Source organism: Muntiacus reevesi, chromosome 10 (assembly GCF_963930625.1).
Source record: "Muntiacus reevesi chromosome 10, mMunRee1.1, whole genome shotgun sequence".
Lineage (NCBI taxonomy): Eukaryota > Metazoa > Chordata > Mammalia > Artiodactyla > Cervidae > Muntiacus > Muntiacus reevesi.
In genome coordinates this window covers 22,959,652-22,971,978 of record NC_089258.1, presented here as the reverse complement: position 1 = coordinate 22,971,978, position 12,327 = coordinate 22,959,652, and the positions used below count along the sequence as shown (strand labels likewise).

Sequence of the window (12,327 nt, the reverse complement as noted above, 5' to 3'; positions counted from 1 at the left end):
GTCTATTAAGGGCCAATTCAAATCTCTGTTCCTTTGATTAAGATTTTCCAGTTCATGTCCCAGGCTTTTGCTGCTGAAACCCACCAACTCTGACAATGAAGGTAGTGTTAAAACTTGAAATGTAACGCAAGAAGGAGACAGCCGCTAAGGAACGCTAGTTGCTTAACATAAAGCTATCTCCCCAGGTGGTGTGCAGGTGAAGTCACCTTACTTCCTATTCTGGGGCAAACACAAAGCCGACTAGAGTTTTAGAATCCCTACAGGTGATCAGAACTAAAGAAAGCACTCATTTCCAGACTTCTGTGTAATATTCTAGCCAGAATGCTCTTTTGTTGATTGTTTCAATAAGATGATAATTTTCATTCTCTGGTTATTAATTTCTCTTCCTGTAGCTGGTGTGTGCATCCATAGATAATCAGAGAACTACTTTGTGAACCTGGAATGAAAAAAAGCAGGATTGGATGTTTTATTTTATGGTACTTATCAAGAATGGCTGGCTAAATAATGGTACAGCTTCACAATGGAAAATGTATCTAAATTTATAGTACTAACATGAAGCACCATGAGTGTATGACTAGTATACTCTCATTTTCATGAAAAAAATTCAGCCATATTTATAATTGAAATGTGCTAAAAGAGTAGAGCTTAAATGTTCTTATCCAGCCCCCCAAAATTTTTTTTAGAATGCAATAATCATTATCCCAGTCCAGGGCATTGTGCTTATTTATTCAGTTCAACCCCTCTGAGCATAAATTTGGGACAGTTAGGTTTCCAAGCACTCCCCACCCCTCCACCTTTGGAATTTATAGGAGTCTCAGGAGAATCCATTTGGACAGAAGTCAGGCATCTTCTCCATTGAGCAGTCAAGAGTTAAGAGATCATTGAAGTTCAAAGAATCTGTATCATGCAATATTTACATTGCAGGTAGGGTTTTCATTTCAGGAAAACAGCATCAAATGTCACATCAGATGTTCAGGTGAAGCTTATTTGACTTTATATTGTTTGTAAGTATGTTTTGGTTTTATAGCTGTATAAGCATAAGGCATTTATACCAAGGCTATGTTGATATATTTTTATCAAACTTTATAATAAAAGTAATTTGTATAAGGATTAGGTGGTCCATGAGAAGTTTATTTTCCTTTAGATGGGTATCTGTACATTACTTCAGTTTGAAAAATTCTATTTTTTATTTAATTGTATATGTAATGTATTGTTCATGATTATTATTTCTAGTCTTTTTTATTCTCTGTCTTTTAAATTATTCTGAGATCAATAAAGGAGAATTGATATCAATATAACTGGCATAGGATATCAATTTAAATATTCATTGACTAACAAACTACATGTATTAATTACATTAGTTACATTCATTTGGATACATTCAGTTATGAATTTCTGGAGCTTGAAGATTGTGGCCGTACTTGGTTAAAAGAAGTTCTTATAGTAGTAGTGTATAGCCAGGAACTTGTGAATGTTTGGAATCTTGCCTTATTGATATTCCTTCTCCACCTCAGGAAGAATAAGGCTGACAATACTGACCACTCAGTTACAGTTACTGCACAGTTGTGAAGTCAGCTGAGACTCCAGCATCCCAGCTCTTGTAGGGTCTCTAAAGCTGGATTCCTGCTCCTGTCACCTCCATGATATTTGTGCACTCAGCCAACTCTCTTCTCTCTCCTCCTCCTCAGAACCTCAGGAAACACTCTGACCTTACACATGCACATACTGGCTATTGTGAACTTAAGCTCATGTGTTACCTCTTACAAGCAGCTCATTCACATTTGCAGTTTGTTTGATTTTTACTGCAGGATAATAGTATTATTTCCTGTTGAAGATGTTCACAGAGCAAGAGGCACATGATCTTATTTGGAGAATGTGAAGACAGTTCAGATGACATCCCTTTGCTGTTCTTCCTCCCAAGCATAATTCTGGTAGGTAACACTCACCTTTCAGTAATGGATTAAGTAGCTATGCCTTACTTACTGAACTAAAACCTCTGTGAACAACAACAACAAAAAAAGGACCAAGGGTGTCACTCATGATCCAGTTATACAAAGGGTTAAGTCACAGTCCACTGTCATTGCCCAGCAACAGTGCACCCTGAGAGGAATCAAGATGCAGTGACAGGATGGAGCGTTCTCTTATTTTGGAATGGGTCCCTAGATAGTTTAAGATGCATATCTCAAAAAAATCTCAAAGATCTCAGGTTCTTGCATCTTCCCATACATAAAAAAGCACTAAATTCATTAACTTCAGATATCTGTTCTTTGTGATTAACAGTAATCTATTATGAAGATATGTGCTTGATGTCATGTATTTCCTAGACCCAAAATTCATATATTTACTGGCTTCTCCCCTGTCTCCTTGGAGCAGTTCCTCAGAGCTGTCTGAGAGGCTGCTTCCCAGGCTATGGTCCTCAGTAAGTTCCCTGAGTAAAACGGAAATTATCACAACTTTTATGTTGTATGTTTTTCTTTCAGTGGACAGTTTTGGTGACCATGAAGGGAGTCAGAGCTGATTTCTCTCTTTCCACTGAGTTCTATGAGGATCCAAAGCCTTGGTACCAGCAAGGGCCCCTTGTGCCCATCCACCTCCACCAGGAATTCAGACAACTGGGTATGTCTCTCCTGGGTCTCAGACATCTCATCTTGGTTGATAAATTCTTTGCTGTAAGGAGTGGTGTTTCCTTGAACTTTAGGCAGTTCAGGAAAGAGGTACCTTGAATTCTTAGTTGAAAGATACTGGGAAGACTTGAATTCTCCATTGAAAGACACAGAGTAAATTGACCAATTAAAAGACCCTGGGAAGGTTTGGACTAGGTGATCAGCTAAGGGGATGGCATAGCATTTTCCCTTAAATTGGCTACCTTAACAGAGTTTGTCAAACTAAAAGTGAAGATACCATATAAGAGCTTCAAGTTCTGAAAAGAAATGATAAAAAGCTCCTCCAAATTGGTTACAGCTTTTTGAGAGAACTGAGAAACTTGTAAGAATGGTATAGTCTTCATACTATGCAGCAGTGCATAGGGAAGCCCACTCACTAATTAAAAACTCACTTATCCAGGGACACACACAGATGCACATAAGGATTGGCCATCAAGAACTCCAAGCACCCACAGCAATTTTAGACTGCCAGAGGGAAAAACTGAGACGTACAAGAGCTGAAATGACCCTCGGCTCATACCTAGAGAAGCTTAAAACTGTCCAACCACACGGTTTTCAATAGTAGTTGTATCCTACCAAACCAACTGAAAAGCCTCCATCCATCCCACAAAATCTAATTCACAAAGAGCTTTTTTTAATTGGCTTTAAAATAAGTGCCTTTAAATATTTCTGAATGCGATAGAAACTAAGGCAAAATTTTTTAAGAACATGTGCTTTAGGATTAATCTTCAGTGAATAAAAATGAGTTTGTTGATTTGATGAAATAGGCCTGGGACTTCCTTGGCAGTCCAGTGGTTAAGACTCTTGAGCTCCCAGTGCAAGGGGTGTGGGTTCAATGCCTGGTTGGAAAACTAAGATCCTGCATGCTGCACAGTGCAGCAAAACATTTTTTAAAAAAGGAAGAAGTAGAGAATTTTTTTTAAATGAAATAAGTCTCTCTTTAGAGTTGACAGCCTTAAATGTAAAACTCCTATTGTACCTAGGTTTACTAAAAGTCAAATTTATGTTTTCTGTTACAAAAGTTTTCAGCAAGAAAAGTAATTTGGTATAATGGTATTTTCATAAGTAAATTAAATGCAAGTCGGGTAAGAGTTTTTTGGGGGCTTTCCTCGTGGCTCAGTGGTATAGAATTTGCCTGTCAAGCAGTAGACACAGGTTGGATCCCTGAGTCAGGAAGATCCCCTGGAGAAGGAAATGGCAACCCACTCCAGTATTCTTGTATGGGTGCATGCTTTAAGAAATTATGCCCATCAACAGATGATTGGCTTAAGAAGATGTGGTATATATGTACAATGGAATTTTACTTAACCATAAAAAAGTGAAATATTCCCATTTACAGCAACGGGGATGGGCCTAGAGAATATTAAATTTAGTGAAGTAAAACAAAGGCAAATATATGATATCACTTATATGTAGAATCTAAAAAATAATACAAATGAATATATATAAAATAGAAACAGTCTCATAGGCAGCAAATTACCATTACCAAAGAGGAAGGAGGGGTGGAATAATTATTAATAGGAGTACAGGATTAATGGATACTATACATAAAATAGATAAGCAGCAAGAATTTGCACAGCATAGAGAATTATATTAAATATTTTGTGATAACCTAACTGGAAAATAATTATATATTTATATAATATGTAACTTATAATGGAAAATAATGATATACATATATACAGATAAATTGAATCACTTTGCCATATACCTAAAACTAACATGAGAATGAATCAGCTCTATTTCAATTTAAAAAGAGAATAGAACTATGATATGATCCAACTGTTCCACTTCTGAGTATTTATCTAGAGAATAAAAAACACTAATTCAAAAAAATATACACATCCCATGTTCATCACAGTATTATATACGATAGCCTAGATATGGAAACAACTTACATGCCCATTAAATGAATGAATAAACAAGATGTGGTGTATCAGTGAGACGTCAAGTTTGCAACAAAGCAAGGAGATGGGAGAACAAGTCTCAGAATCTGCTCCAAGAAGGCAAGGAGCTCAGGTGTTTATGAGATAAAGAAAAAAGAATCAGGGTTGTCTGAGGCTTGGAGAGTGGAGAAAGGTAATTGGAAAAGATGTGATAATTGTCGATCTACTCAGGTGTAACTAAGCTACAGGCCTCTGCAAGTTCAAAAGGTCACAAGTGCAGATGCCCATGTGTGCCCAGTTCAAGGGTAATAGTCCTATCTAGTCCTAACCAGCATAGCACAAACTAGACATGCCTGACTCTTGGCTCAGCTCAACCTGGATGCCGCTGACTCCAAGTTCCTGGAAAGCAACTCGGGCAAGTATCTTTGTTTTTTTAATATTATTATATTTCTCTCTCTAATCTTTGTTGAGGTATGCAGGATCTTTTAGTTGCAGCATGTGAGATCTAGTTCCCTAACTAGGGATAGAACCCAGGCCCCCAGCATTGGGAGCATGGAGGCTTAAACACCAGACCACCAGTCAAGTCCCTTGGTGTTTAGGTTATATGCTGTTTAGAGGACGTGGAAATCTTAACACCTGATGAGAGAAGGCCGGTGAAATGTATCTTACCCACAGTTTCAGAGGAAGCCTGATGTAGAGTAATGACTCCGTTTCTATGAAATATCCAGAGTAGGCACATCGATAGAGAGTTCACCAGCAGTTGCCAGGGACCACGTGAGAAACGGGCAGTGACTGCTAGCGGACACACAGCTTCTCCTTTGGTTGATAGGACTAGCAGTGGCGATGGTAACAACTCTGTTAGAATACTCCAAACCACTGAAAGGCACTGGGCTTCCCAGGTGGTACTGGTGGTAAAGAATCCGTCTGCCAATGCAGGAGACACAAGAGATGTGGGCTCAATCCCTAGGGTGGTAAGATCCCCTGAAGAAGCAAATGGCAACCCACTCCAGTATTCTTGCCTGGAAAATCCCATGGACAGAGGAACCTGGTGGGCTACAGGCCGTTTTGTTGCAGAGTCAAACATGACTATGCACACATGCGCTGAAATGTACGCTTTAAAAGACTGGATTTTATGACATTAATTCTATCTCAAAAACACAGCATTCATGAGGGAAAAAAAGATGTGGTATGTATATATACAATAGAATGCTACTCAGCTATTAAAAAAAAGATGAGATCCTGCCATTTACTACAACATGGATGGACTTTGAGGAGATTATGCTAAGTGAAATAAGTCAGAGAAAGACACATCCTGTATGATTTCACTCATATGTGGAATATAAAAGTAAAACGAAAGCAAAGCAAACACGTAGCTAATAAGACCAAAGTACTGGTCACCAGAGGGGAGGAGTATTGGGAAAGGGTGAAATGGGTAAAAGGGACCAAACAACTGTATGATGATAAATGAAAACTTTTTGTGGTAGGTACCACTGTAGTGTATACAAAAGATAAAACATAATATTGTACACATAAAACTTCTACAGTGTTATAAACCAGTGTTTCTTCAAGTTTTAAAAATCTTTCTGAGGTCTTTAAAAAAAGTTTTATTTTACAGTATGTCTATGTAAATAGTTTCTCCAAATCTTTTTAGTAATTTAAAACTAGAGTTTTTCTAAAGTATGCTAAATGATGGAAGTTTATTGAATATCTAGATCATTTCCAAATAAGATAAAGTAATGAAACATTAATTGTTGAACATGTCTAAATTTACCTACTTTCATCCTCTTTTAAAGTTAAAAAAACAAAGATGTTTGGGTTTATTGAACATGTATACCACATATAGGAGAGAAATAATGCTATGAGAAAATCTTCGTTTCTGGAGATTGTAGAATATTTTGATAAGTTTGCAAATCTGTAGATGCTAGCATGACAGTTCACAATTGCTTGCTTCTTGGTTTTGTCTAGAGGTTAGAGGTTGTAAGGTTGAGAATTCTGATTACTACATATAACTGGAACTACTAATATTGATAAGGAAAGCATCATCATATGCAAGGTGAAAAAAAAGTAAAAGGATTGTAATGTATATTGTTAAGGGAAAAGAAGTAGTTTTGTCCTAAGAGAGGTTTAAAAAAAATAGAGAAAATGGGAAATCTTGGGGCAAAAATATGAAGGTAGAAACAGGAAGTTATAGATGTGTTGAAAAGAATCTCTAAGAAGAGTTTTGCATGTGATGAGACCTGGAGAACATTGTAATAAATTTAAGCGAGTGAATGTTTTAATATTAAAAGTAAGCTGGTACAAATCAAGAATTTGGTTTTCTCTCTGTTAAGTGAACAAAGTTTTCTTGGAAAACTAATCTGGTTTTGAAAATAGATTGTAAAGTTTCTCTACCTTTTAAGTGTTCTGTTATAATTTTCTGTAGTTTACTTTTGAAATCTTTTATTATCATTTTGGTTAAATGATTAACTATCATTTCACAGTGGCTGTGATCCTGTTTGACTAAGTGTTTTAAAACCTTTTGTTATCTTTGACAAACCTCCCCAAATCAAATTCTAAATGAAGTCCTTTTGATCTCTAGCTAACTTTGGGGTGTTTCAGAGGGCCCCTGAAACATCTCAAAGAAAGATATTAAATTAATGAGGCTTATTTGATATGCTAAATAATGTGGAACACATTGTCAAATAAGTAATGATAAGCTTTCCTAGGTTATACTGTATGGACAAATAATATAAACATTCTAGAAGCTAAATGAAATTCCTAAAATTCAGATATGTCCTGGTATGTTGTCAGTCATAACTCTGGTTATTATCTTAAAATTTTGTATGTCACAGAAAAATAAAATTTTCCCCTTCAATTGCATTGTAGTCATATCTTTAACCATGCCACTTAAAGTCTTTTGTCGTTTATAGACAGTTGTTCTTTTACTCTGATGCCTTTACAAAAATGAAGCTCTTCAAGGTTAATGGAAGACCTTTTGACAAGTGCAGATTTCTGATAACTTTCAGATAATACCACTGAACCAGATAAGACATTCCAAAACTCTGAAGGAAAAACTTTATGACTTCATAAACTGTCAACAGAAATTATAATCAACAAGAATTAGTTACACAGGGCTGAACAATCATTTTTATGACTTTCTGTCTGAAATGTTAGTCTTTTAATCTTCCTTTTCCAGATATAAAGAAAATTTCCCCCTTAAGCAGTTTGGTAAATTATACCTTTGTAAGCAGAATTGAAACACTTATCTTTTTCTCTCTACCTTATCCCTCCAGAATTTGAAATTCTTAGTATTCTTATTTTTATGGCAGTATAGTTATTTGCATAAGTTCAAGAAAAATCTGTTTTCTTTATAACAGGACACAAATGGAAGCACTGGTTATATCACCAAGGCTTTGACTGAAATGTCAGGTTTGAGAATTACATAAAATCAGATATAACCAGACAACTTCGGAGAACTAAAATGAACTTTATGGAGCCATTTCCTTAGAAAAACAGACTAATACCTTGCTCACAGAGTTCCCAGCAACCTCACCAGGTGACTAAGAAAGGTCACTTCCTGGCAGGTGTAAGAACCTCAAGATATTTTGGGGAAATTCAGAAGAGAGAAATTCACCCAAGTCTATAATTGTTACAGTCAGATCTCATGGCAAGTCTTTGGAATGATATTCCTGGCCTCAGGAGGCTTTCAACAGTCAATCTGAGATTTCTTATAGAAGCATTATCAAAGCACATTGACCAGAGTGTAAATGATCAACCACCAGTCTTGTTCATTTAATATGAACAATCAGGTCCAATTTATTGAAACTAGACTTACATTGCAAATAAATTAGTCTTAATTTGGCTATATTTGGTAGAAATTTGAGTAACATTAGGGAAGAAATTGTTTTAGTGGATATCAAGTTCTAGTGCTGCTAATTTTATTTCAAGTTAGGTAATTACTATCTAAACTCACTTCCTAGATGGCTCCTTATAGCTCTGATATGTTACAGAAAAAGTTCATTGTTCATTCATTAAAATGAATGAAAAAGTTCATTCATTAAAAGGACATTGTAAGTTTATTTATGCTATTCATGATAGAAATATATCTTTGGATAAAGATATCTTAAAGGAGATCAACCCTGAATATTTATTGGAAGGACTGATGCTGAAGCTCCAATACTTTGGCCACCTGATGCAAAGAGCCAACTCATTTGAAAAGACCCTGATGCTGGGAAAGATTGAAGACAGGAGAAGGGGACGACAGAGGATGAGATGGTTGGCTGGCATCACCAACTCAATGGACATGAGTTTGAGCAAATGCCAGGAGATGATGAAGAACAGGGAAGCCTGATATGCTGCAGTCCATGGGTCTCAAAGAGTTGGACACGACTTAGCAACTGAACAACAACAACCTAGATAGCTCCTTATTGCTGTATTATATTATAGCAAAAGTTCAATTGAATTATTAAAAGCTCAATTATTAAAATGGTAAGTTTTTTCTGCTATTCAAAGATAGAAACATCTCTGGACAAAGATCAGATACCCCATAGCCTACAAGCAGGAGATTATATATACCCTGGAAAAGACATCATTTAAAGGACTCTTTCCTGATAGATGCGAAAGCCCTTATCAGGAACTTTTAACTAGCTTGCTTACAACAAAACTGAAGGGAATTGACTCTTGGATTCACATTTCTTACTTAAGAAGTGCCCCTAGCACTGGCCTGACCTACAGAGGAATGCTGGTCTGAAAGTCACTGTAAAACAATGCTCAAACAGAAATGATGCCCACCCGAGGATGAGAAGTTGACATCAGAAGTAGATGGCTGTCCCAAGACGAGGAACCTGACCTATAGAGTTGAATGTTTTCTTGATTTGTTGAACTTTTGTATAAATCATTTATTTTTTCTGTCATGAGCATGGTCCTATGCAGACTTAAAAGCCAATCCAATTGTTGGGTTTGTGATCAACTGTCTGTGTCCATTACTTCTGGTTTACCTTGGTGGGTTTTTCCTCTTCGAGGTTCTAATGGAATGGCTGTTAGAAAATTTATTTTAGGAGAGTGAAATTGTAGTTCTGTTTGGTCCACTATATTGATATTACTAGATGGAATCTGTTGACTTAGCTAATCAATTGCCGTTAGGTTTTCAATAGGGTCTAATACAGACATAGCACACAAACAGCCTATCAGTGAAATCCTTGCCTTACTCGAGCGTTCTTAACACCATGGACAAAGTGACCATGAACCTCGGTCAGATGTATTACCAGAGTGGGGACGCTATGTACTAAAAGGAATGATGGGTGTCTCTCATCAGCCAGCTCTAGAAAGGGTTAAATTGCAAGCCACTGAAACATTGCACCCTGCAGAGAGTGCTGGATGGAAAAACAGAATGAGGCATTCTGTGCTTTGAATAAAGGGACCCGTAGATATTTAAAGTACTTATCTCAGGAAAAATTTCGATGACCCCAGATTCTGGCATCTTCCCATACACAGAAGAGTACTAAAAACCATTAACTTGAGATAATTCACTTGAGATATCTGTTCTGTGTGATTAACAGTAACCTTTTACCAAGACGTATGCTTGACTACATGTATTTCCCAGCCAAAAATTCATCTATATATACAAGCTCCTCCCCTGCCTCTGCAGAGCAGTTCCTCAGAGCTGAGAGTCTGCTTCCCAGTCTATAATCCTCAGTAAGTTCCCTGAATAAAACTGAAATTCACAACTCTTAAGTTGTGCGTTATTCTGTGGTTTCCAGTTAGCCACATGATCATAAGGGTAAACAGCCAATATATTTATAACCATTATGTACCCATACAAACACTCTGTTTCTCACTTTTAGTACAATATTCAATAAATTACATGAAATACTCAACACTTTGTTTTAAAATAGGCTTTGTGTTCATTTTTCCCAGCTGTAGGCTAATATAAGTGTTCTGAGAATGTTTAAGGTAGGCTAGGCTAAGCCTTGATATTAGGTTACATGTTGTAATGCATTTTCAACTTATGATATTTTTCAACTTCCGATGAGTTTGTGAAGATTTAACCCCACTGTAAGCTGAGGAAGATCTGTATTGTAAAGAAAAAAATAATTGTTTAAATCTGATTGTACAAAAATATTTATCATAGCATTATTTATAAATATGGTATATCCATAGTATAGAATTCAGTATAGGCATAAAAATTGTGATATGAAATTGTATTTCTTAACATGAAGTAAACTTACTTCATTGTATTGTTGAATGGGGTAAGCAGTTTACAGGAATATGTATGGCATTCATTTTTATAAGTAGGATTTAATATTAGTTGTCTCCACTTTCAGTCTCTACTTCATCTGCCATGCACTTCACTTTCTAAGTCAAATATTTTAATTTACTAACTATACATATCAGTAAGTATGAAAAAGATTTAATATATAGACTGAGTAGCAAGCACAAATCTAGCTATTTTAAGAGGGGGCATTATTGCTATTGTTAAAAGGCATTCCTTCCCCTTACAAAAGAGAAACTGAATAAGAGTCTGGTTTATGCTAAAAAAAAGAAATTTGAGGCCTATTATAAAAAAGTTTGCATTTATTTGAGCAAATATCAACTGAAATTGGTCAGTGCCTAACAAAAACATTAGGAGCACTACACAGAAAGGGGCACTTGAAGAAACTTTTGTAGACAAAAGATGGAGGCAAAGTAAGAAAATTATTTTTTTGTTTTTTTATGGAAATTATTGTTTAGGCTATAGCTTAAAACATAGTTGACTGTGATTGGTTGTCCTTAGTGTTTTGATTTTGTAACCTTGAGGCATTTACAGACTTAGATTTTGATTTGCCAAGGTAGGCACCATGGCATAAGAGCTGCCTCAGTCTAATGGCCTCCCTGCTATTTCATTTAAAAGCTTCAGAAGAAGTCTAAGGTGAGTCCTGAGAAACACTGTTCACATGGCAGTCACTGGGCTGGATACCAGACTTGCCCAAACAAAGCTAGGACCTCAACAGTAACTTACACTAACCATATAATGTCCCCCATCATACTGATTGCTTCTGTCGAAAGAAAATTCAGAGTATTTAATTTTGTATGAATATTGTATTGAGCAAGAAACAAACTGTCCCAGAACAAGGCATGTGTGCTCAGTTGTGTCCAACCGTTTGAAACACCATGTACTACAACCCACTGGGCTCCTCTGTCCATGGGATTCTCCAAGCAAGAGTACCGCAGTGGGTTGTCATTTCCACCTTCAGGGTATCCTCCCAATCCAGGGGTCGAACCTGCATCTCCTGTGTCTCCTGCATTAGCAGGCGGCTTGTTTACTACTAGTGCCACCTGAGAAGCCTGTTCCAGAACAAGGAGACTTCCAAACTGAAGGTAAAAAGAAGCACAGCTCTCAATAGCTGTAGTTCAGCTTATAAAGCATGAAAAAGTATATTGTTTTCTATTGTGTTGGTTACTGGAAAATTACAGTATTCTTTTTCATTGCTTAAGTTTACATATCTGTAACTGATTTCTGGGAAGCTATAAGGTCATGCTGTGAGGCCATGAAGAATCTTCAGTTTAGTTTAAAATCAGAGTATTTTGGGGAAATCAGGACCCAGATTGTTATGATCACCAAATACTATATGATGATGAAACAAGCCTTTTACAAATTCAACATCACCAAGAATTTGTGCAAAGAGAATACTCTCAAAATGGCCAAAAAAGAGTTAAAACACAGATTAACTCTTTTACTGAGGCAATCTATACATCAAAATTTATATGGAAAAAGAAGGCAAGCACTATTCGGAATACTCTCAGTGCTTTTTAAAAAAGAA

At 36.4% G+C, this 12,327-nt stretch overlaps 1 protein-coding gene across 2 annotated transcripts in view; it reads left to right on the top strand.

Moving 5' to 3' along the window:
* The window catches only part of PGAP4 (post-GPI attachment to proteins GalNAc transferase 4), a 59,160-nt gene that overhangs the window by 6,397 nt on the left and 40,436 nt on the right, over window positions 1-12,327 (top strand). The window contains exons 2-3 of one of the 2 annotated variants that reach the window (XR_010658391.1): window positions 1,835-1,931; window positions 2,481-2,537. The gene's annotated coding sequence lies outside the window, so the exon portion shown is untranslated. Of the gene's footprint in view, window positions 1-1,808; window positions 1,932-2,480 lie in introns of those variants that run through there. The other variant, XR_010658390.1, reaches the window with a different exon arrangement.